Source organism: Amblyomma mixtum, chromosome 3 (assembly GCF_055824585.1).
Source record: "Amblyomma mixtum isolate Tamu chromosome 3, ASM5582458v1, whole genome shotgun sequence".
Classification (NCBI taxonomy): Eukaryota; Metazoa; Arthropoda; class Arachnida; order Ixodida; family Ixodidae; genus Amblyomma; species Amblyomma mixtum.
The window spans coordinates 241,687,115-241,713,646 of NC_143014.1; the positions used below are offsets into that span (position 1 = coordinate 241,687,115).

General features: G+C 47.6%; 2 protein-coding genes across 4 annotated transcripts in view; both read right to left on the minus strand.

Moving 5' to 3' along the window:
• Nucleotides 1-26,532, minus strand: part of LOC149354180 (uncharacterized) — a 320,413-nt gene that overhangs the window by 91,647 nt on the left and 202,234 nt on the right. The gene's annotated exons all lie outside the window — the stretch shown is intronic.
• Nucleotides 15,331-26,532, minus strand: part of LOC149354181 (uncharacterized) — a 99,341-nt gene continuing 88,139 nt past the window's right edge. The window contains exon 8 of the transcript XR_016291219.1: nt 15,331-15,457. The gene's annotated coding sequence lies outside the window, so the exon portion shown is untranslated. The remainder of the gene's footprint in view (nt 15,458-26,532) is intronic.

Below are 26,532 nucleotides of genomic sequence, written 5' to 3' on the forward strand. Positions count from 1 at the left end.
CGTCCGTCCGTCCGTCCGTCCGTCCGTCCGTCCGTCCGTCCGTCCGTCCGTCCGTCCGTCCGTCCATCCATCCATCCATCCATCCATCCATCCATCCATCCATCCATCCATCCATCCATCCATCCATCCATCCATCCATCCATCCATCCATCCATCCATCCATCCATCCATCCATCCATCCATCCATCCATCCATCCATCCATCCATCCATCCATCCATCCATCCATCCATCCATCCATCCATCCATCCATCCATCCATCCATCCATCCATCCATCCATCCATCCATCCATCCATCCATCCATCCATCCATCCATCCATCCATCCATCCATCCATCCATCCATCCATCCATCCATCCATCCATCCATCCATCCATCCATCCATCCATCCATCCATCCATCCATCCATCCATCCATCCATCTATTTTTCCCTTAAAGGCCCGAGGGCATTACATAAGGGGGGAGCAAACTCAAGATTTGTACGAACAAGACAAGAACACTACAAAGAAAGAAAAAAAAATAACATTGAAAAGGAATAGAGATGTACAACAGGTAAGGGGCGTCGAAAAGGTTATACAATATGTAACAAGTAAAAAAAAAAAAATTTAACACATGAGTAAACAAAGGCTAAGGAATGAAAAAAAGCTAGGACACTTGTCTGTCTCAAGCACAACATATAATTGAAAAGATTGCACTCACGAAAAATGGTCCTTTAGTATTTCACGGAATGATTTGCGATTAGTGCATGATACAATGGTGTTTGGCAGGGCATTCCATAGAGCTATTGCGTGCGGGAAAAAAGAAGAACTGAGTGCTAACGTGCGACAGTTGATGCGAGCGATGCTATGATTGTGGTTCAAGCGGCTAGACGTCCTATGGGGGGGTTCTAGTTTTGCGTGGCGTGAGCGCGGATGATAATAGAAATGATGCAGAAGACAGAGGCGAGATATGATGCGGCGTGACACGAGCGATGGAATGGATACGGACTGTTTCAGTGCAGTGATGCTGGTTTTTCTTGAATAGGAAGATGTTATAAAGCGGATGGCGCGGTTCTGTACGGCTTCGAGGTCGGTGGCGAGATAAGCTTGCGATGGATGCCAAATGGATGACGCATATTCTAATTTCGGGCGAATGAATGTCATGTATGCTAGTTTCTTTATTTCAGGGGATGCGTCCTTCAAGTTACGTCGTAAGTAGCCGAGTGTGCGTGAGGCTTCTGCGCAAATGTTTTGAATGTGGGTTACCCATGATAGTGATGGTGTTAGGTGGAGGCCAAGATATTTGTATGATAATGTGGGGTCGACAAGAAGTGAACCAATGCTGTACTGATGCGGATTCATAGTGCGTTTTCTCGTGAAAGACATAGATTTGCACTTGCTAATGTTTAACGACAGGAGGGACGTATTACACCATGACGCGAGTGTGTTAAGATCGGTTTGAAGTAAAGATGAATCATTGGCCGCCTCAATAACTCTGTATATGACGCAATCATCTGCAAAAAGCCGTAAATTAGAGGTTATGTTACAAGGGAGATCATTAATGTAAATGAGGAATAGAAGCGGTGACAGTCCAGCGCCTTGAGGGACCCCTGATGTTACGCTGGTGAAGGGTGAGTGGCTATCGTTTGCGGAAGTGAACTGCTTGCGTCCTGAAAGAAAATTTTCGATCCAGTGGATTAGGTTGGCGGGAATTCCTAGCAATGAAAGCTTTTGAAGTAAGTGGTTATGGGGGACGCGATCGAATGCTTTAGAGTAATCGAGGAATATGGCATCTACTTGAAGGTTATTGTCCATAGATTCGAGTAAGTCATGTATGAACTCGGCAAGCTGTGTTTCGCATGAAAGGTGTTTCCTAAAACCGTGCTGGTGAGGATAAAAGAAGTCGTTAGATTCTAGATGTGCCATTAGGTTCGTGGATATAATGTGCTCGAGAAGTTTGGATGGGATACTGGTTAATGATATAGGACGGTAGTTAGAGGCTGATTTGCGGTCACCTGCTTTAAAGACTGGAATGATTTGGGCAACTTTCCAATCATCCGGGACTTCCTCCGATTGCAAAGACTGGGTGAAGATTAATTCTAATATCTGGGACGAGGTTGATGATGTGTTTTTTAATAACTTACTGTTGATGTGGTCACACCCAGCCGAGGAAGACAGTTTAAGAGAATCAATGAGGTTGCTGATACCGTCGGGATTAATCAGTATCTTACGCATCGTAACCGGTGAAGTTTCTGGTGGAAGTGAGGTGGTAGAGTTGTGTGTGGGAGTGAAAACCGATGTGAAATATTGGTTCAGTACGGTAGCGCACTGATCTAGGTCCACTGGGTCACCATCAGTTCCCATGAGTTCTATTTGGTTCGGCCGAGACCTAGGAGAGAGAATACGCCAAAATTTGTTGGGGTTGGACTGTAGGATTTTGAGAAGGTCAACTGAAAAGAATTTGTGTTTTGCCGCACACAGGCTTTCGATATAGGTTTTTGCGCACTGATAGTATTGGTTCCACCTTGCAGGGCAGTTAGACGACTTTGCTGACCGGTAGAGGCGTTTCTTTCTGTTCAGGAGGCGTTTCAAAGTCACAGTAAACCACTCATTGCTATGATCGGATGTAATATTTATTTTTGGTATGTATTTGTTTCTTAGGTTTATCATTGTTGTTTTGTATAGTTCCCAGTTATGGTTGATCGTTCGTGACGCATATGACTCACGAAAGCACTCGTGAAACCGTGCAAGTTCAACGTTGATTGCATCAAAGTTGCCTCTTTTGTAGTCGAAGATTATCTTCTCAGTTGCGGACCTAACTTTTAGCAGTAGTGATATGGAAATGTGAAGAAGAGCGTGGTCGCTGATTCCGGGGTGAATCGTTACGCTTTTAATGTCATCAGGACTGCTCGTGAGCAATAGATCAAGAGTGTTATTCCCTCTCGTCGGAAGTGATATGGATTGATGCAGATTGAAATCAAGAGTTAGATCAAGGAATAGTTTGGGCTCACTGGATTGTGAATTACCAGGTGTGCTAAGTAGAGGCCAGTTAATATTGGGGAAGTTGAAATCGCCAAATAGAAAAATAGGTGAGTGGGGGAAGTTGTCCCTAATATATGTTAGACTATGACAGAGTAAGTTGCTGAAGGATGGACCATAATCGGGTGGTCTATAACAAATACCAAATACAGCTTTCCCATTTGAGGTGTGAACGCAAATCCATGATAGTTCGAGTACGTCGTCGTGGCACACTAAGGATGATGACAATGTGTTTCTTACAGCTATTAGAACGCCACCCCCTCTACGGCCGCCGCGATCTCGGCGATAGATGGTGAATTTCAGATTAGTGGGAAGCAATTCATTATCGAGGATTTCTGCAGTCAACCAAGTTTCAGTTAGAATGATAATGTGGGCGTCAATGTCATCAATGAAGCTAAGAAGTTGGTCACGCTTTGGAATAAGGCTTCTTATGTTGGTGAAGGCGATTTGGATGTCGAGGTATGATGAAGGACGCTTGTTGGGAGCATGATTTGCTGCGCGTCATTCGCTACCATCGGTGTTGGGAACACGAGCGGTACATTCAATCACCGTGTCAGTGGCAGAGTTGTAAGCATAGCATTTTTTCCCAACGTACATTTTATCAAGTCGCAGTTTGAATGCACATTTTTGAGGCCGGATAAATTTCAGAAGTTTCGAACGAGCAAGACGGGTTTCCGGAGCGAAATCTTCTCTGATTGCGTATACCGTGTCTTTCAGTTTGGGACCACACGCCAGAATGCTTTCCTTTGTCTTAAACTGAGTTAGCTTAATGATGATTGGCCGTTGTTTATCGGTGCAGAATGCTCCTAGTCGATGCGCACGTTCTATAGAATCTGCTTCTAGTTCTACACCGAGCTCAGTAGAGCACAGGTCTCGAACTTTTTTCTCAGATTCTTCCCAAGGTTCCTTTTCGACGTCTTTAAGGCCAAAGAAAAGTAAGTTGTTTCTTCTCATACGATTGTTTGCATCAATATTGGCAGCATGAAGGGCTGCAAGCTCCCGTTTTATTTCGTTAGTTTCTTCGATTTTCACCACGTCTGAGTCTTTTTTGTGAGCGAATTCCAACAGAGAAATGCGGTTGTTTAGCTCGGATAAAAGCTTTCCATGGTTGTCTTGAGTAGCCTTAAGTTCTTTTAGTTCAGTAGACATGGCAATATGCGCGTTCTCGAGGCGTTTGAGGGTGTCTAAAACAGACGAGTTGTCGAGTGCAGTTGGAGGGCCTGGGTTCAGCTCAACATCACCTGATAGATATAACATTAGCTGGGATAACAGGTGGGATGCTATACAGTCGCAACACATTCGCAAAGCGCTACGCCACTTCATCACATAGGGGCAAGACACCGCTACAAGGCAGCGGTTGCTAGTCTTACATTCACTGCAGTTGTTCATATAACCAACCTGAAATGTCAGTAGCGGGTTGAGCATGGTGCCACGTGCGGTGTCGTGCCCCAGGTGGTGCGCGGCAGATGGCGGTATATATACTGTGCAGGCAGGTCCGGTGATCCATGACGTCGATGAGGGGCTGGGTTGCCAGGGGAGTAGCGGTATCCGGGCTAAATTTGGAATGTCGTCCACTACGGCGCAGAGCACACGGTCACCGACCGCGCAATTCACGCCACGAGCGGATGACGGAACTTGAGGAAAGGGGCGAAAAGCAGCAGGCAGCCAGAGCAGCAGGACCTGAAATGTCAGTAGCGGGTTGAGCATGGTGCCACGTGCGGTGTCGTGCCCCAGGTGGTGCGCGGCAGATGGCGGTATATATACTGTGCAGGCAGGTCCGGTGATCCATGACGTCGATGAGGGGCTGGGTTGCCAGGGGAGTAGCGGTATCCGGGCTAAATTTGGAATGTCGTCCACTACGGCGCAGAGCACACGGTCACCGACCGCGCAATTCACGCCACGAGCGGATGACGGAACTTGAGGAAAGGGGCGAAAAGCAGCAGGCAGCCAGAGCAGCAGGACCTGAAATGTCAGTAGCGGGTTGAGCATGGTGCCACGTGCGGTGTCGTGCCCCGCACCATCCATCCATCCATCCATCCATCCATCCATCCATCCATCCATCCATCCATCCATCCATCCATCCATCCATCCATCCATCCATCCATCCATCCATCCATCCATCCATCCATCCATCCATCCATCCATCCATCCATCCATCCATCCATCCATCCATCCATCCATCCATCCATCCATCCATCCATCCATCCATCCATCCATCCATCCATCCATCCATCCATCCATCCATCCATCCATCCATCCATCCATCCATCCATCCATCCATCCATCCATCCATCCATCCATCCATCCATCCATCCATCCATCCATCCATCCATCCATCCATCCATCCATCCATCCATCCATCCATCCATCCATCCATCCATCCATCCATCCATCCATCCATCCATCCATCCATCCATCCATCCATCCATCCATCCATCCATCCATCCATCCATCCATCCATCCATCCATCCATCCATCCATCCATCCATCCATCCATCCATCCATCCATCCATCCATCCATCCATCCATCCATCCATCCATCCATCCATCCATCCATCCATCCATCCATCCATCCATCCATCCATCCATCCATCCATCCATCCATCCATCCATCCATCCATCCATCCATCCATCCATCCATCCATCCATCCATCCATCCATCCATCCATCCATCCATCCATCCATCCATCCATCCATCCATCCATCCATCCATCCATCCATCCATCCATCCATCCATCCATCCATCCATCCATCCATCCATCCATCCATCCATCCATCCATCCATCCATCCATCCATCCATCCATCCATCCATCCATCCATCCATCCATCCATCCATCCATCCATCCATCCATCCATCCATCCATCCATCCATCCATCCATCCATCCATCCATCCATCCATCCATCCATCCATCCATCCATCCATCCATCCATCCATCCATCCATCCATCCATCCATCCATCCATCCATCCATCCATCCATCCATCCATCCATCCATCCATCCATCCATCCATCCATCCATCCATCCATCCATCCATCCATCCATCCATCCATCCATCCATCCATCCATCCATCCATCCATCCATCCATCCATCCATCCATCCATCCATCCATCCATCCATCCATCCATCCATCCATCCATCCATCCATCCATCCATCCATCCATCCATCCATCCATCCATCCATCCATCCATCCATCCATCCATCCATCCATCCATCCATCCATCCATCCATCCATCCATCCATCCATCCATCCATCCATCCATCCATCCATCCATCCATCCATCCATCCATCCATCCATCCATCCATCCATCCATCCATCCATCCATCCATCCATCCATCCATCCATCCATCCATCCATCCATCCATCCATCCATCCATCCATCCATCCATCCATCCATCCATCCATCCATCCATCCATCCATCCATCCATCCATCCATCCATCCATCCATCCATCCATCCATCCATCCATCCATCCATCCATCCATCCATCCATCCATCCATCCATCCATCCATCCATCCATCCATCCATCCATCCATCCATCCATCCATCCATCCATCCATCCATCCATCCATCCATCCATCCATCCATCCATCCATCCATCCATCCATCCATCCATCCATCCATCCATCCATCCATCCATCCATCCATCCATCCATCCATCCATCCATCCATCCATCCATCCATCCATCCATCCATCCATCCATCCATCCATCCATCCATCCATCCATCCATCCATCCATCCATCCATCCATCCATCCATCCATCCATCCATCCATCCATCCATCCATCCATCCATCCATCCATCCATCCATCCATCCATCCATCCATCCATCCATCCATCCATCCATCCATCCATCCATCCATCCATCCATCCATCCATCCATCCATCCATCCATCCATCCATCCATCCATCCATCCATCCATCCATCCATCCATCCATCCATCCATCCATCCATCCATCCATCCATCCATCCATCCATCCATCCATCCATCCATCCATCCATCCATCCATCCATCCATCCATCCATCCATCCATCCATCCATCCATCCATCCATCCATCCATCCATCCATCCATCCATCCATCCATCCATCCATCCATCCATCCATCCATCCATCCATCCATCCATCCATCCATCCATCCATCCATCCATCCATCCATCCATCCATCCATCCATCCATCCATCCATCCATCCATCCATCCATCCATCCATCCATCCATCCATCCATCCATCCATCCATCCATCCATCCATCCATCCATCCATCCATCCATCCATCCATCCATCCATCCATCCATCCATCCATCCATCCATCCATCCATCCATCCATCCATCCATCCATCCATCCATCCATCCATCCATCCATCCATCCATCCATCCATCCATCCATCCATCCATCCATCCATCCATCCATCCATCCATCCATCCATCCATCCATCCATCCATCCATCCATCCATCCATCCATCCATCCATCCATCCATCCATCCATCCATCCATCCATCCATCCATCCATCCATCCATCCATCCATCCATCCATCCATCCATCCATCCATCCATCCATCCATCCATCCATCCATCCATCCATCCATCCATCCATCCATCCATCCATCCATCCATCCATCCATCCATCCATCCATCCATCCATCCATCCATCCATCCATCCATCCATCCATCCATCCATCCATCCATCCATCCATCCATCCATCCATCCATCCATCCATCCATCCATCCATCCATCCATCCATCCATCCATCCATCCATCCATCCATCCATCCATCCATCCATCCATCCATCCATCCATCCATCCATCCATCCATCCATCCATCCATCCATCCATCCATCCATCCATCCATCCATCCATCCATCCATCCATCCATCCATCCATCCATCCATCCATCCATCCATCCATCCATCCATCCATCCATCCATCCATCCATCCATCCATCCATCCATCCATCCATCCATCCATCCATCCATCCATCCATCCATCCATCCATCCATCCATCCATCCATCCATCCATCCATCCATCCATCCATCCATCCATCCATCCATCCATCCATCCATCCATCCATCCATCCATCCATCCATCCATCCATCCATCCATCCATCCATCCATCCATCCATCCATCCATCCATCCATCCATCCATCCATCCATCCATCCATCCATCCATCCATCCATCCATCCATCCATCCATCCATCCATCCATCCATCCATCCATCCATCCATCCATCCATCCATCCATCCATCCATCCATCCATCCATCCATCCATCCATCCATCCATCCATCCATCCATCCATCCATCCATCCATCCATCCATCCATCCATCCATCCATCCATCCATCCATCCATCCATCCATCCATCCATCCATCCATCCATCCATCCATCCATCCATCCATCCATCCATCCATCCATCCATCCATCCATCCATCCATCCATCCATCCATCCATCCATCCATCCATCCATCCATCCATCCATCCATCCATCCATCCATCCATCCATCCATCCATCCATCCATCCATCCATCCATCCATCCATCCATCCATCCATCCATCCATCCATCCATCCATCCATCCATCCATCCATCCATCCATCCATCCATCCATCCATCCATCCATCCATCCATCCATCCATCCATCCATCCATCCATCCATCCATCCATCCATCCATCCATCCATCCATCCATCCATCCATCCATCCATCCATCCATCCATCCATCCATCCATCCATCCATCCATCCATCCATCCATCCATCCATCCATCCATCCATCCATCCATCCATCCATCCATCCATCCATCCATCCATCCATCCATCCATCCATCCATCCATCCATCCATCCATCCATCCATCCATCCATCCATCCATCCATCCATCCATCCATCCATCCATCCATCCATCCATCCATCCATCCATCCATCCATCCATCCATCCATCCATCCATCCATCCATCCATCCATCCATCCATCCATCCATCCATCCATCCATCCATCCATCCATCCATCCATCCATCCATCCATCCATCCATCCATCCATCCATCCATCCATCCATCCATCCATCCATCCATCCATCCATCCATCCATCCATCCATCCATCCATCCATCCATCCATCCATCCATCCATCCATCCATCCATCCATCCATCCATCCATCCATCCATCCATCCATCCATCCATCCATCCATCCATCCATCCATCCATCCATCCATCCATCCATCCATCCATCCATCCATCCATCCATCCATCCATCCATCCATCCATCCATCCATCCATCCATCCATCCATCCATCCATCCATCCATCCATCCATCCATCCATCCATCCATCCATCCATCCATCCATCCATCCATCCATCCATCCATCCATCCATCCATCCATCCATCCATCCATCCATCCATCCATCCATCCATCCATCCATCCATCCATCCATCCATCCATCCATCCATCCATCCATCCATCCATCCATCCATCCATCCATCCATCCATCCATCCATCCATCCATCCATCCATCCATCCATCCATCCATCCATCCATCCATCCATCCATCCATCCATCCATCCATCCATCCATCCATCCATCCATCCATCCATCCATCCATCCATCCATCCATCCATCCATCCATCCATCCATCCATCCATCCATCCATCCATCCATCCATCCATCCATCCATCCATCCATCCATCCATCCATCCATCCATCCATCCATCCATCCATCCATCCATCCATCCATCCATCCATCCATCCATCCATCCATCCATCCATCCATCCATCCATCCATCCATCCATCCATCCATCCATCCATCCATCCATCCATCCATCCATCCATCCATCCATCCATCCATCCATCCATCCATCCATCCATCCATCCATCCATCCATCCATCCATCCATCCATCCATCCATCCATCCATCCATCCATCCATCCATCCATCCATCCATCCATCCATCCATCCATCCATCCATCCATCCATCCATCCATCCATCCATCCATCCATCCATCCATCCATCCATCCATCCATCCATCCATCCATCCATCCATCCATCCATCCATCCATCCATCCATCCATCCATCCATCCATCCATCCATCCATCCATCCATCCATCCATCCATCCATCCATCCATCCATCCATCCATCCATCCATCCATCCATCCATCCATCCATCCATCCATCCATCCATCCATCCATCCATCCATCCATCCATCCATCCATCCATCCATCCATCCATCCATCCATCCATCCATCCATCCATCCATCCATCCATCCATCCATCCATCCATCCATCCATCCATCCATCCATCCATCCATCCATCCATCCATCCATCCATCCATCCATCCATCCATCCATCCATCCATCCATCCATCCATCCATCCATCCATCCATCCATCCATCCATCCATCCATCCATCCATCCATCCATCCATCCATCCATCCATCCATCCATCCATCCATCCATCCATCCATCCATCCATCCATCCATCCATCCATCCATCCATCCATCCATCCATCCATCCATCCATCCATCCATCCATCCATCCATCCATCCATCCATCCATCCATCCATCCATCCATCCATCCATCCATCCATCCATCCATCCATCCATCCATCCATCCATCCATCCATCCATCCATCCATCCATCCATCCATCCATCCATCCATCCATCCATCCATCCATCCATCCATCCATCCATCCATCCATCCATCCATCCATCCATCCATCCATCCATCCATCCATCCATCCATCCATCCATCCATCCATCCATCCATCCATCCATCCATCCATCCATCCATCCATCCATCCATCCATCCATCCATCCATCCATCCATCCATCCATCCATCCATCCATCCATCCATCCATCCATCCATCCATCCATCCATCCATCCATCCATCCATCCATCCATCCATCCATCCATCCATCCATCCATCCATCCATCCATCCATCCATCCATCCATCCATCCATCCATCCATCCATCCATCCATCCATCCATCCATCCATCCATCCATCCATCCATCCATCCATCCATCCATCCATCCATCCATCCATCCATCCATCCATCCATCCATCCATCCATCCATCCATCCATCCATCCATCCATCCATCCATCCATCCATCCATCCATCCATCCATCCATCCATCCATCCATCCATCCATCCATCCATCCATCCATCCATCCATCCATCCATCCATCCATCCATCCATCCATCCATCCATCCATCCATCCATCCATCCATCCATCCATCCATCCATCCATCCATCCATCCATCCATCCATCCATCCATCCATCCATCCATCCATCCATCCATCCATCCATCCATCCATCCATCCATCCATCCATCCATCCATCCATCCATCCATCCATCCATCCATCCATCCATCCATCCATCCATCCATCCATCCATCCATCCATCCATCCATCCATCCATCCATCCATCCATCCATCCATCCATCCATCCATCCATCCATCCATCCATCCATCCATCCATCCATCCATCCATCCATCCATCCATCCATCCATCCATCCATCCATCCATCCATCCATCCATCCATCCATCCATCCATCCATCCATCCATCCATCCATCCATCCATCCATCCATCCATCCATCCATCCATCCATCCATCCATCCATCCATCCATCCATCCATCCATCCATCCATCCATCCATCCATCCATCCATCCATCCATCCATCCATCCATCCATCCATCCATCCATCCATCCATCCATCCATCCATCCATCCATCCATCCATCCATCCATCCATCCATCCATCCATCCATCCATCCATCCATCCATCCATCCATCCATCCATCCATCCATCCATCCATCCATCCATCCATCCATCCATCCATCCATCCATCCATCCATCCATCCATCCATCCATCCATCCATCCATCCATCCATCCATCCATCCATCCATCCATCCATCCATCCATCCATCCATCCATCCATCCATCCATCCATCCATCCATCCATCCATCCATCCATCCATCCATCCATCCATCCATCCATCCATCCATCCATCCATCCATCCATCCATCCATCCATCCATCCATCCATCCATCCATCCATCCATCCATCCATCCATCCATCCATCCATCCATCCATCCATCCATCCATCCATCCATCCATCCATCCATCCATCCATCCATCCATCCATCCATCCATCCATCCATCCATCCATCCATCCATCCATCCATCCATCCATCCATCCATCCATCCATCCATCCATCCATCCATCCATCCATCCATCCATCCATCCATCCATCCATCCATCCATCCATCCATCCATCCATCCATCCATCCATCCATCCATCCATCCATCCATCCATCCATCCATCCATCCATCCATCCATCCATCCATCCATCCATCCATCCATCCATCCATCCATCCATCCATCCATCCATCCATCCATCCATCCATCCATCCATCCATCCATCCATCCATCCATCCATCCATCCATCCATCCATCCATCCATCCATCCATCCATCCATCCATCCATCCATCCATCCATCCATCCATCCATCCATCCATCCATCCATCCATCCATCCATCCATCCATCCATCCATCCATCCATCCATCCATCCATCCATCCATCCATCCATCCATCCATCCATCCATCCATCCATCCATCCATCCATCCATCCATCCATCCATCCATCCATCCATCCATCCATCCATCCATCCATCCATCCATCCATCCATCCATCCATCCATCCATCCATCCATCCATCCATCCATCCATCCATCCATCCATCCATCCATCCATCCATCCATCCATCCATCCATCCATCCATCCATCCATCCATCCATCCATCCATCCATCCATCCATCCATCCATCCATCCATCCATCCATCCATCCATCCATCCATCCATCCATCCATCCATCCATCCATCCATCCATCCATCCATCCATCCATCCATCCATCCATCCATCCATCCATCCATCCATCCATCCATCCATCCATCCATCCATCCATCCATCCATCCATCCATCCATCCATCCATCCATCCATCCATCCATCCATCCATCCATCCATCCATCCATCCATCCATCCATCCATCCATCCATCCATCCATCCATCCATCCATCCATCCATCCATCCATCCATCCATCCATCCATCCATCCATCCATCCATCCATCCATCCATCCATCCATCCATCCATCCATCCATCCATCCATCCATCCATCCATCCATCCATCCATCCATCCATCCATCCATCCATCCATCCATCCATCCATCCATCCATCCATCCATCCATCCATCCATCCATCCATCCATCCATCCATCCATCCATCCATCCATCCATCCATCCATCCATCCATCCATCCATCCATCCATCCATCCATCCATCCATCCATCCATCCATCCATCCATCCATCCATCCATCCATCCATCCATCCATCCATCCATCCATCCATCCATCCATCCATCCATCCATCCATCCATCCATCCATCCATCCATCCATCCATCCATCCATCCATCCATCCATCCATCCATCCATCCATCCATCCATCCATCCATCCATCCATCCATCCATCCATCCATCCATCCATCCATCCATCCATCCATCCATCCATCCATCCATCCATCCATCCATCCATCCATCCATCCATCCATCCATCCATCCATCCATCCATCCATCCATCCATCCATCCATCCATCCATCCATCCATCCATCCATCCATCCATCCATCCATCCATCCATCCATCCATCCATCCATCCATCCATCCATCCATCCATCCATCCATCCATCCATCCATCCATCCATCCATCCATCCATCCATCCATCCATCCATCCATCCATCCATCCATCCATCCATCCATCCATCCATCCATCCATCCATCCATCCATCCATCCATCCATCCATCCATCCATCCATCCATCCATCCATCCATCCATCCATCCATCCATCCATCCATCCATCCATCCATCCATCCATCCATCCATCCATCCATCCATCCATCCATCCATCCATCCATCCAGCAAAAACTCGGTGTTTTGGGTTTCGGTGCGCCGATCTCGACGCAGACGATTACGCTTTTGCATCGCGCACGGCTCAACTAAGTAAGTACCGTTGTAAAACTTGCTACGATACAAAAGTTACCATAATACGCAAGCTCTGTGTGCAGTTTCACCGCAAACGAGCCAGCGGTTGAGGTAAGAAAAATTTTGAAAGTCTTTACGATAAAAACGCACAATAAGGTGCGGATCCCAGACAACAACAAACGTCCTGAGGACGTCCTCAAATGGTCAAAACGTCATCATCCCGAACAGGACATTCTGAGTACTTTTTGAGTGCATCGCGGCAAACGGCCCTCATGAGGATGTCCTCAGTTTGTACTTTCCGCACGACTGGAGGACGAAAATTTCCCAAATATCCTACAAATGTCCTATCTCAGGACAATATTGTGGCATTGAACTGAGATGAAACCAGCTTTATCTCTCGCACTCGGCTTTCATTTCGTAAAAACTTCAGGTTTATTAAAAGATACTTGTGTACAATAGAGAAGTAATGTAGACCATTCTGACTGAAAATATTGTGTGCCTTCAGGAGATATCTAAGTTATTTTGGTTTGCAAACCTGGTCACATGTACTGCATGCTTCTGATGGGGTTGGAGTGCGCAAATTTTTGGGTAATTTGTTGGATTGGCTATTCCACTGAGGCGAAAGAGTTCAACTCCTGTGAGAGTTATATAGTCATTGCTGTAGGAAAATATTGCATGTAGAATAACCTGTAACTGATAACAAATATGGTGAACGAACCAGTTACTTCTTGAGTATGCGAAACTTTTGCAAAATTTGTTTGCTAAAATACAAGACAAAAGAAGCACGAAGAAAGCAGTTTCACAACCGCTGTGCACACTGCCTACAATAATTAAGAAATCAGTGACCCACATTCCCTGGGCTACATCATCGTCTGATGTCCTGAAAACAGACTGAGAAAGTCCTCCAGAGGAAATCTGAGGATGTCCTGAGGACATACTGACGCCGGACAAGAGGACTAAATGAGGACCTTTTGAGGATTAGAAGATGACGTCCTCAGGATAACAAAATTTCCTCAAAAATTAATCCTCAGGACGTCCTGAGGATGTACTTGTGTTGTCTGGGATGCTAGCGAACACATAGAAACACATTAGGACCATAATATTAACAATGGGCCTCTTTTCTGTAGCGACCCCCAGTCTCAACTACAGATTTGCACAGCGAGAATGGAATACACCGGGGTGTAGCCATTATCAAACCTTCCACAATAGCTTCTTTTTTATTTTTTTTTATTATTAGTACCTCAAATGCCCCTTGGTGTGGGGTATTACATGAGGGATGGGCATAATGTTCAAGTGAAGAGTGGTTCAATGGCAGTCTTGAAGGAATGTGGGTCGGAGTGGTGCACAGCGTCGACAGGCAGTTTGTTCCAGTCCCGAGCGGTCTGAAGAAAAAATGAACGAAGATGGGCTGTGGTCTGGCTGGGGGCGGATAGATTATTTTATTTTTCCCCACCATTATTTTCTTGTTTAACATTTAGTACACCTATCAGTTGCCGCCTGTGTCTTGGCCAATCCCCCGCAGTGGGTATGCGCCATTTTCTAGAGGACAACAACAACAACAACGACGGCTTTAGGATGGCTGGTGCGGCTTGACTGTCGATGAACTGGTAAGATTGCTGAAACATTGAGTGACGTATGGTAGAACTTGTGAAAAAGGCACAGCCTGAAGATGCAGCGTCGCTTTTCAAGATTAGTAAGATTAGCCCGTGATTTGAGTGCAGTGACACTGGAATAATAGGAGTAGTCTGAGAAAATAAACCTGGCAGCGCGATTTTGTAGAGCTTCGAGGGTGTTAGAAAGATTAGCTTGATGGGGATCCCACTGAGCATGCGTATTTTATTTTAGGTCTGATAAATGTAAGATAAGTAAGTGTTTTCACGGATGCAGAGGCTAGGCGCAAGTTTCGACGGAGGCAACCAAGAGTGCGATTGGCTTCGTTAGTAATGTTCATTATATGCTCTGACCAGGTTAGTGTATCTGAAATGGTGACGCCAAGGTATTTGTAAGAGTGGACAGATGAGATTACCGAGCCACAAATGGTGTAACATGATGCCTGATAGTTTTTCCGACGCTGAAAGGAAAGTTTTATTAGTGTTTAGGCACATTAACCATTTGTTGCACCAAGTTTCAATCCATTTAAGGTCATCCTGTAAAATTCTAGAGTCAGAGGTGGTGTGGTGGGGCGATAAAGTACGCAGTCACCTGCGAAAAGGCGGATGTTAGAGGATATGTTACTAGGCAGGTCATTAATATAAATTAGAAACAGCAATGGTCCGAGTACTGTACCTTGGGGGACTCCGGAGAGGACTGGAGAAAAGGACGAGGAGCGGCTGTTAGCGTACACAAATTGCTTTCGGTTCGTAAGGAAATTAGAAATCGAATCTAATACAAAGGGGTTAATGCACAATCTTGAGAGTTTAAGTAGTAGTCTCTGATGGGGAACTTTATCGAAGGCCTTTTCGAAATCTAAGAACAGCGCGTCTACAGGTATGTTCAGGTCTAGGTTAGAGCTTATGTCATTTATGAATGAAGCTAACTGTGTATCACATGAGAGGCCCTTGCGAAAGCCATATGCTTGCTTTAAGGAATTGTCAAAAGCAGTGTTGGCTTCGCGTCTGGGAGCAGATTTGCTTGACGAGCCTGTGGACAATGCTCTCACACTGTACTTTGGCAGCGCAGTACTTATAGCGCTTAATCCTTATTCAAGACTTGAGAACAAGACAGCATGTTCTCGCTTGAGGCCGCAGCATGCTGGGACGACGTGGCAATCTACGTGGGCATAACCCTTAATTTGCAAAACTCTCGAAGCCAGCCTCTCTTTACAGCGGAAGGGGTTTTTACTAGGGGTGTGCGAATATTCGAAATTTTCGAATATAATTCGAATACTATATTTTTAGTAATCGTATTCGATTCGAAGTCCAAGTATTCGTGTTGTTTCGAATATTCGACACCACGCGAATATTCGTATCTAGCCGAATATTCTATTGCGAGCACCGGCGTTCAGTTCGGTCCGCAAGTCCTATCGACCGAGACATAACAACATGGCGGCGCCCAGAGCAATGCGTAACGTTGGGCCATGCAGTAGCTGACTGCACTGGTGAGCTTCTTTGTGGCTAAGAGCTGTGCACGAAATACCTCGCAATACGGGCCAGTTCAGTGCCAATTTAGAGGGCATTTTCTGTGGCTGGAGAAGTCGTTTCAGCTAGAAGGGAACTACTTCTGCCTGATCATGTGGAACAGCCGGTTTTCCTTCACGACAACCTTTTATGTTCATCCCAGCAACGAGCTTTTGTGCTTATGGCAAGCTAGCCTTGATCAATGCTGTGTACCAGCCATCTTCTCTGATATTTCCACTCTTCTAAAAACAATGTTCGAGACTTTGATACTTTTTTGTGCAGTGTCATGACCGGGATGTAAACCAGCCAAAGAGATATTAAGGCGCAGATTTCATCGACCGGGATGATCACGGTGGCGGCAACAGTAGCGGCAATTTCGACGGGTCGTTTGACCCCCAAGATGACCCCACGCTCGGCTCGGTGCCAACGACCTTCGAGAAGCAACCGACGACAGGGGAAGAAAGGGTGCCCCTTGTCTGAAAAAAACCCGGAACGAATCAGAGGAAGCCAGTGCAGCTGCGGCTGCGACGTCATCATGCCACACCTGTGTTCGATGGACGCGAGCTGCCAACAGTATGATTGCCTCGCAGTGCGACAGAGATGCAGACTTACGTTTCCTCCTCGCCAGTTCCCACGGGTAGACTCTACAACAGGTGTCTTCGTTGGCTGTGTTGTGTAGTGCCGATCTTTTGTGTCACGATGAATTGCGGCCTGGTGAAAGGGCGGAGCCTTGGGCTATTTAACCTGCGCCCGAAGTGAGCACGAACGCTCTGGGCCCTGGGTAAAAGGCTCATCCAGTCGCTCGACGTCATGAACTCTTAATTTTTTATTCCTTGCTCTTCTTTTGTAAATTTATGTAAATAAGTGTCTTCTCAAAGTGCCATTAAACCTGCTTGTTTTCGTAACCCCATCCTCGAAGTTCAGACCTGTTCCTCATCCTGTACGAGCCCCCATGGTGATGCAACAACTGGCCACGCTACCCGAGCCATAACAGCAGCCACACACACCTTTTGTGCTTATTTCATCACTGATAGTTGAACTGTGATGTTCTTGGGTGCTCAAATAAATGTTTTGTAGTGGTTAAATGCGTCTGTCCTTGATTATTCGATAAACGATTCGATATTCGGAACCAAGTATTCGTATTCGATTCGTATTCGAAAAATTTGATATTCGCACACCCCTAGTTTTTACCATTCAGGCCAAACTTGTTTGGGGTGTCAGAAATCGGGTGTAGTGCTGAAGAAATGTATTATCAGAATATTATCGCGTGCCTTTCCTGCACGCGCTTCTGCATTGTGTTGTTGCGGCGATAAAGGATTTAGGCGCAGTTCTGCCAAGCCATTTCCTCGCAGGTGAAATGCCCCCCCCCCCCCCCCCCCCCCCACATCTTGCAGCAGTTGTGACAGAAGGGTGAAACGCAACTTTGCAGTCCTCTGTGCTGATCCCAACACCTGCCTCTAGCGGGCCGCAATGCCGTGGTAAAAGTGTTTTCGCTATGCAGGAAAGGTGACTTACAAATTTTTGGAGAGGTTCTGTTAATACTGCACCGAATTACTGTCCCACAGCGTGTCGTGTGCTAGGTTGACAAAACCATTGGTGGTAAAACACGTGCAAAGCGTTTATGCTACACATAGGACGTTACGGGAAGAAAGCTAGGCAAATTTTTTTCGGCAAAGAAAAAATAGGAAACAATTCATGCAGACACTAATCAACTCGATCTCGAAAAATGGTGAATGCAATAAAATCGGCCGTGAGCACGGCTGCTCCTATTCGTGCTCATAGTGAGAGCTTATCATATTTTGTCGTTCATCGAAGAAAAAATATTCGCTTACAGATATTTGTACGCTTTGTTGATCACGTTTCCGGAGATTCACACGATCGCAACGGCACTGAGGTTGTTTCTAACTCAAGAAAGGAAACGAATATATATGAGCCGCTGAGTTCTGCCAAATTTTTTCTCGAGGTTAGTCGTTCATTCAGGAGCGCCTTTTGAAGACATAATGCTATATATTCTCGCGTTGAATTAGCTTGCTGATGTGCAGTTTGGTTTAAAATTTTACTGCTTTTTTAACGCGAACAAAGCGAATTGATATAGTGAAGACAGTGAACAATCTCTATAAAATTTGGCTCATTAAAAAGCCTTACCGAGCCAATTCTATACAACTTTTTTTGACTGCGAACGGAGCGAGTTCATATAGCGAAGGCACAAAACAAAATCGATGAAACTCGGCTCATTATGAATTCTTACGGAGCCAATTGTACAGAATTTGTTTTTAATCTCAACGGAGCCAGTTTATATAGCGACGCCACAAAGCAACCTCTATAAAATTCGACTCATTTTTAAATCTTACAGAGGCGATTCTATTGAATTTGTTTCGACTGCCAACAATGGGGACTTTACTCCGCGTCTTCCCCTTTGAAGTTTAACAGAGTACACTGTGGGGCCAGTTGGTCATACATAATCTGAACGAACAGACGTAGCGTTGAAACAGGACACAGAAAGATGAGGACAGGACGGGGCTACAACTTACAACTGAATGAAATCGATAAACGAAAGACACATCCCTTCTCGAGCAAAGACACGCATGCGCAAACTTGAAAGAATGGCAAAACTGTGATAATCTAGAAAAATCCGGTAAAAGAAAAAGAGACGAAAGGGGGAGGAATAGCCACCGGTCATGAAGACTGTTTACAAACATTAAGTGCGTCTTAGAAAGTTTCTTTCTTTTTCCATTAGATAAATAGATGGTGTGCTAATGCACGTGTCACTACCGCGTTGTGATATTTGATGAGCTTCCAAGATTTCCCTCGCCAATTGATCTTTACCCCTTCCTAAGATCTTCGTGCGTATCAAAGAGGGAAAGCAACCTGGGCAGCTCTTGCAATGCTTTGGCAAGTGCTCATCAGTTTGCTGACGAAGCGAAGATGCGTGTTCACTGAGCCTCGCGTTTAGGCATCTGCCCGTCTGCCCAATGTACACACTTCCGCAGCGTAGAGGGATCTGATAAACAATATCTGTGGCGCATGAGACGTGCGGCTTCTTGTGTTTTGTGCTACACCCTGAATTCTTGACGCTCTCATGATCTGCCAGAGCGCAAAGCTTTGCAAGCTTGAGGGGAGCTGAAAATACCACACCAATACCAAATTTTGCTGCCACTCTCTTCAAATTGTGCGAGAGCCTGTGTACATAGGGCATAGCTTCAAACTTCCTTTTCTGTTGTCCCGGTACATTTATCTTAGATAACTGGATGTGTTCTCTGTCTTTGTGAAGCTTTTTCTTTAGAGTTTCTGCGACAGCCACAAGAACATCGCCAGGAAAGCCTGCTTCTTTAAGTCTTTGAACCTGGTTGTCAAAACTACTACCAACTTTGTGCGGACATGACTTGAGGAGCGCCGACCTGAGACATGTGGCTGCTATGCCTCGCTTAAGAGAAGAGTCGTAAGGTAGTAGCGCTTTCTTGCACCGTGGCTCGTAAGTCCAGCAAAAATGACTAACAGAATTAAAATACAGGTGAATATCTAAAAACTGAATGGAATCGTGAGCCGGAAGTTCTATGGAAAATTTCAGTGACTTCATGATGCCTTTGAATCGGGTTAAAAATCGAGTCTGCAACGACACTCAAATCATCTCTAGAAGAAACATCTCTAGAAGAACACGTCTGAAACAAGAACAAGAAGACACACAAAGGTGAACAGCCGCCGCGGTGGCTGAGTGGCTATGGTGCTCGGCTGCTGACCCAAAAGACGCGGGTTCGATCCCGGCCGCGGCGGCTGGAATTTCTTTGGAGGAAAAATTCTAGAGGCCCGTGTACTGTGCGATGTCAGTGCACGTTAAAGAACCCCAGGTGGTCGAAATTTCCGGAGCCCTCCACTACGGCGTCTCTCATAGCCTTAGTCGCTTTGGGACGTTAAACCCCATATACCAACCAACCAACAAAGGTGAACAAAGTCGTTGGGCACTTTCGTGATTCAATGCTGTCTCTGATGCAAGCCGATAAGGATGGAGGCTTTGTCGTTCTTTTCTCGGGAGGTGTATGATGCAAAGGCTACAAAAGCAATTGATAGGGTCAGACTACTCACCGAGATGAGTGTATAAATAATGGCATATTCTGGTAGTTGGCACCCTATAACATCAATAACGAGGGGTCTGCGCCCGGTTTACGCAGGAATTTATATTTTATTTCGGCGTTAAAAGTCGCGTAAAAAGCATGGTGGCGACGCCAAACGTTCATTTTGTTCAAGAAAGTGGTAGTCTTTTTTTGTAGAAGCATAAGTGAATATTCTACGTACCATTTGTATGCCCCAATGTCAGAGAAACGCACGTTTTGTTCTAGTAAACTGTAGAAGGCGTACCGCTCGCTTTTTCTGTAAATCACATGAATATTTATAGTCACACGTACGCAAAACGCAGGCACATTCCCACTTTTAGTTCAGCGTATGCTAGCAGAGACGCAAAAATAAACTCAGCCTATAGTGGCGCCATCTGGTCGGCAGGACGGGAACCATTGCTGTAAACAAACCGACTCTCCACTTAAGCCTAGGAGCGGCAGAATCATCACTCTAATTATTAAAATGAAGCAAATTTATCTCTTATATGTTTTCTTATAGGCGAGATGAGACGAAGCGAAAGACAGGCGCCCAATTTATGGCCAGTGAACGCACTGAAAAAGGCAGCAACAACGAGAATTCAGTCCGAAGCGAGAGGTCCGGCTTTGACGGGCGCCGCCATGTTTGTCGCCGCGCGGCAGAAATCCAGATGGTTGCCAGATGAGACTACCATCTCGTACAGATGTGTTCCCACATTAATAAATTCTATTTTAAAATGTTCTACCGCACTCCTTGGCACCACAGCTGGCTAAACGGTAATTTGAGTAAAGAGCTATCGGTTGCCGCAAAGAAAATATGGTCGATAAAATTCAGTAGACTGACCCTTTAAGCGCTCACTTCTTAAGCCAGCTAAGGCTAAGAGTAGGGCGTTGCAGTTGCTAAAAGAGTGCAAGCTGGACAGGCTGGGGAAGGAGGTGAGCAACTGCAAAGGAGATGCACTGAAAGTTTTCTTCAACGCAAAAACTCACAAGCCTGAATGTCCCTTCGGAGCCATTATCACAGAGCGACACAGCTGGCAGGCACGTCTAGGCAGGTTCCTCCAGCGTCACTTGAACAGCCTTTGTACTGTGGACCCTTTTAAAGTCGCCTCCTCAGCCGTCTTAGTTGACATTCTGCGGAGTGACGTGTGCGGTGCAAACTCTGCATTTTCAGTGGATGCAGAGGAACTTTTTTACTCGGTGCCGCACGATGAACTGTTCATTGCTTTGAGAGAGTGTATTGAAGAGGCGGGTGAGGTGTCTTTTCAGAATTCATGTGGTGTTAGTATTGAATCATTTCTGGAACTCTTGGCCCTGTACCTCAATTCTACAATCATAAGCTACAAAGAACAATTCTATGTCCAGAAACGTGGGATTTGCATTGGCTCAAGTGTCGCCCCTGTGCTATGTGAAATTTTTCTGCTACGCAAAGCGTATAAGACAGCGCTCCGACTACCACGCAACACGTCTACAGAAAAACTCATGGCCCTGGGATTACACAACACCTTTGAAGAGCTACGAGAGGCGCAGCTTGAGTCGCAAAAACTCAGGCTGTTGCAAACAACGACAGGAAGAGCGCTCCTGCAGAGGCTCGGATACCGCGAGCAGATGCGAGAAATGTCGAGGACGGCAACGATCCCCGACGAGCTTCGCAAGACCCTCAAGGTAGCACCAATACCAAAAAACATGGATCCCAACCTCCATCGAGGCAGAAGAGAAGCGAGGGCCGAATTCATCGAGAAAACATACGCTCCTCAAGCCACGACCGTGTATACAGACGCGTCTTGGAGAGGAGGAGATACCAAAATCGCTGTAGCGGCGGTGGTCGATTCGTCTTTACGCGAAATGACCAGCGCGTCTCTCCGAGGCTGCACAGCTGCAGAGTCCGAGGAAGTAGCTGTTGCTCTAGCGGTGGCGGAGGGATATAGAACCGGGCGGTCATTAACAATACTCACGGACTCTCAAACAGCCTGCCGAAATTACATGAATGGCAGGATAGGTCGTCACGCGCTCCGTATACTTCTCGCAGCGAGCGACAGAATTAAAAACCTGGAAGAACAAAACGACAAGATCCGACACAAAATTGTGTGGGTACCGGGGCACACGGGGGTGGCAGGGAACCGAGAGGCCGACAGGATAGCTCGAGGATACATTACTTTCCGAGCTTCCGACGAGACCGCGGAACTCGCGCCAGCACCCAGGGAATACTCGGCCATACTACAAAACTATAGAGGCAGAAGAATGCGATATCCCCCACCGCACAAATCTCTCAGCAGAGAGGAAGCTGTCACTTGGAGACAATTACAAACAGGCTCTTTCCCAAACCTACATATACTAAACAAAATGCACCCTACGATATACACGAACAAATGTCCCTGGTGCGACGAAAAACCTACACTATACCACATCACATGGGCCTGTCAAAACATAGACGTGGTCCCCAAAATACAAAACCCGAGTGCGGAGCAGTGGGAGACTCTGCTGTCCAGCGACCGCTGCGAAGACCAACAAGGTCTGGTACAGCGAGCTCAACGGGCGGCAGTGGCCAACGGAGCCCTGGACTGAGGGCAACCGACCACTGATTAGAGGCGGACGACTTCGACAGAGAAGGCTCCTGGGGGCAGAACCAAGACGTCTATGAAGATGCCCCCAAACCGCAGCAAAACCATTAGTGTAAATAAAGTTTTCCCTTCCCTTCCTTCCTTGCCAAGTTTGGACGTTTGCTTCAGTCTCAGTTGAACGATGAGCGCGTTGTACGTGTCTTTAGATATGTAGATGATTTTCTTGTTGTTCTCAACCTTTCTTCTAGATATGACTTGATTGTAGTTGCAGACTCGATTTTAACCCGATTCAAAGGTATCATGATGTCACTGAAATTTTCCATAGAACTTCCGGCTCACGATTCCATTCAGTTTTTAGATATTCACCTGTATTTTAATTCTGTTAGTCATTTTTGCTGGGCTTATGAGCCACGGTCCAAGAAAGCGCTACTACCTTACGACTCTTCTCATTCGAAGCTCATTAAGCGACGCATAGCAGCCACATGTCTCAGGTCGGCGCACCTCAAGTCATGTCCGCACAAAGTTGGTAGTAGTTTTGACAACCAGGTTCAAAGACTTAAAGAAGCAGGCTTTCCTGGCGATGTTCTTGTGGCTGTCGCAGAAACTCTAAAGAAAAAGCTTCACAAAGACAGAGAACACATCCAGTTATCTAAGATAAATGTACCGGGACAACAGAAAAGGAAGTTTGAAGTTATGCCCTATGTACACAGGCTCTCGCACAATTTGAAGAGAGTGGCAGCAAAATTTGGTATTGGTGTGGTATTTTCAGCTCCCCTCAAGCTTGCAAAGCTTTGCGCTCTGGCAGATCATGAGAGCGTCAAGAATTCAGGGTGTAGCACAAAACACAAGAAGCCGCACGTCTCATGCGCCACAGATATTGTTTATCAGATCCCTCTACGCTGCGGAAGTGTGTACATTGGGCAGACGGGCAGATGCCTAAACGTGAGGCTCAGTGAACACGCATCTTCGCTTCGTCAGCAAACTGATGAGCACTTGCCAAAGCATTGCAAGAGCTGCCCAGGTTGCTTTCCCTCTTTGAACCGCACGAAGATCTTAGGAAGGGGTAAATATCAATTGGCGAGGGAAATCTTGGAAGCTCATGAAATACCACAACGCGGTAGTGACACGTGCATTAGCACACCATCTATTTATCTAATGGAAAAAGAAAGAAACTTTCTAAGACGCACTTAATGTTTGTAAACAGTCTTCATGACCGGTGGCTATTCTTCCCCTTTTCGTCTCTTTTTCTTTTACCGGATTTTTCTAGAATATCACAGTTTTGCCATTCTTTCAAGTTTGCGCATGCGTGCCTTTGCTCGAGAAGGGATGTGTCTCGTTTATCGATTTCATTCAGTTGTAAGTTGTAGCCCCGTCTTGTCCTCGTCTTTCTGTATCCTGTTTCAACGCTACGTTTGTTCGTTCAGATTATCTTCCCCTTTGGTTGGCTTCCCCGCAATGTACCCTCTTTAGCTTCGTTAGTAACCTTGGAGGGCGACGGCGTCACAGCGCCACGGATAGCGCGACTGCTGCTGCGCGCGCGCGGCGGAGACGGCCCTCTTTGGCTCGGGATTTGGCCGTGTAGGAACGTGACGCGCGGCGCTCTGCTCCTCGCCGGCGGTGCGAATCGCGAGGCCCCGTGGGGAGGAACGTTCTTCCGCGTCCCGTCCCGTCCTGCCGCGGAGCATCCCCGAACATTCGCTCGTAACCATGCTGGTCAGTTGGACGTCCTCGATTTCTCAGCGTATTTTGTTGCGAGCTGGCGCTATTATTATTGCAGCGATAAATGCCTCGTTTGTGTCAGCCACAGTGTCGTTCCTTTGTTCCCACAGGGCAAGGCCCGCCATGGTCGGCATGTGTTTGCTAGCGTACGCGGTTACGGGGTGGGACCCCGTGGCTTTAACCTGGGTCAGCTGTGGTTAAGCGGGGAGAACTTATTTATCTCTCCTAGTTAAAACCTCCCTAGAACAGAGCGAATTCATATATCGAAGGCACAAAACAAGCTCTACAAACTTCTACTCATTATAAAGCATTATGGAGGCAATTCTCTTGAATTTGTTTTGATTGCAAACGGAGCGACTTCATATAGTGAAGGCACAAAGCAAGTTGGATAAAATTTGGCCCATTATGAACTCTTACCGAGAAAATCCTAAAGAATCCCTGTTTACTGCGTACAGAGCTAAATTTTATAGTCAGGACTCGTTAACGAGTAAATAGAGTACCTAATTAGCTGGCTCGATAGGCAGCGAGTTCCTATAGAGATCCTTGAGAAACATTAGGCTTTTATATATGTTCAAAATATACTATACATTCATTTTCCCGCTAAATAATGGAAAAGTAGCCAAGGTACTTACCTGTAGTAATGGATAAGCATGGTGCGAACACGTTTCCATTTGACACCGACAATGGCGATACAAGTATACTTCGCCTTGTGCACAGTGGATTCCGTAAAGACGTTCGTCTGTTAGCGCCATTTTCCGAAAATCGACAGCCACGCTGTCGCCACAAATTAGGCGTTTAGGCGTGATAGTCTTTGGTGCCATTAGAAAATGCCAAAATTAAGTGCTCAGTGTCAAAGACGCGGTGAGCCCCAACAAAACTGCGCGAGGTTTGAGACACGCAAGGAAGGTCCATAAATTCATAAGGGACGAGCTATGCGCGGACCTCCGCTCGTGCCATGTTGCCAGACTTCGCAGCG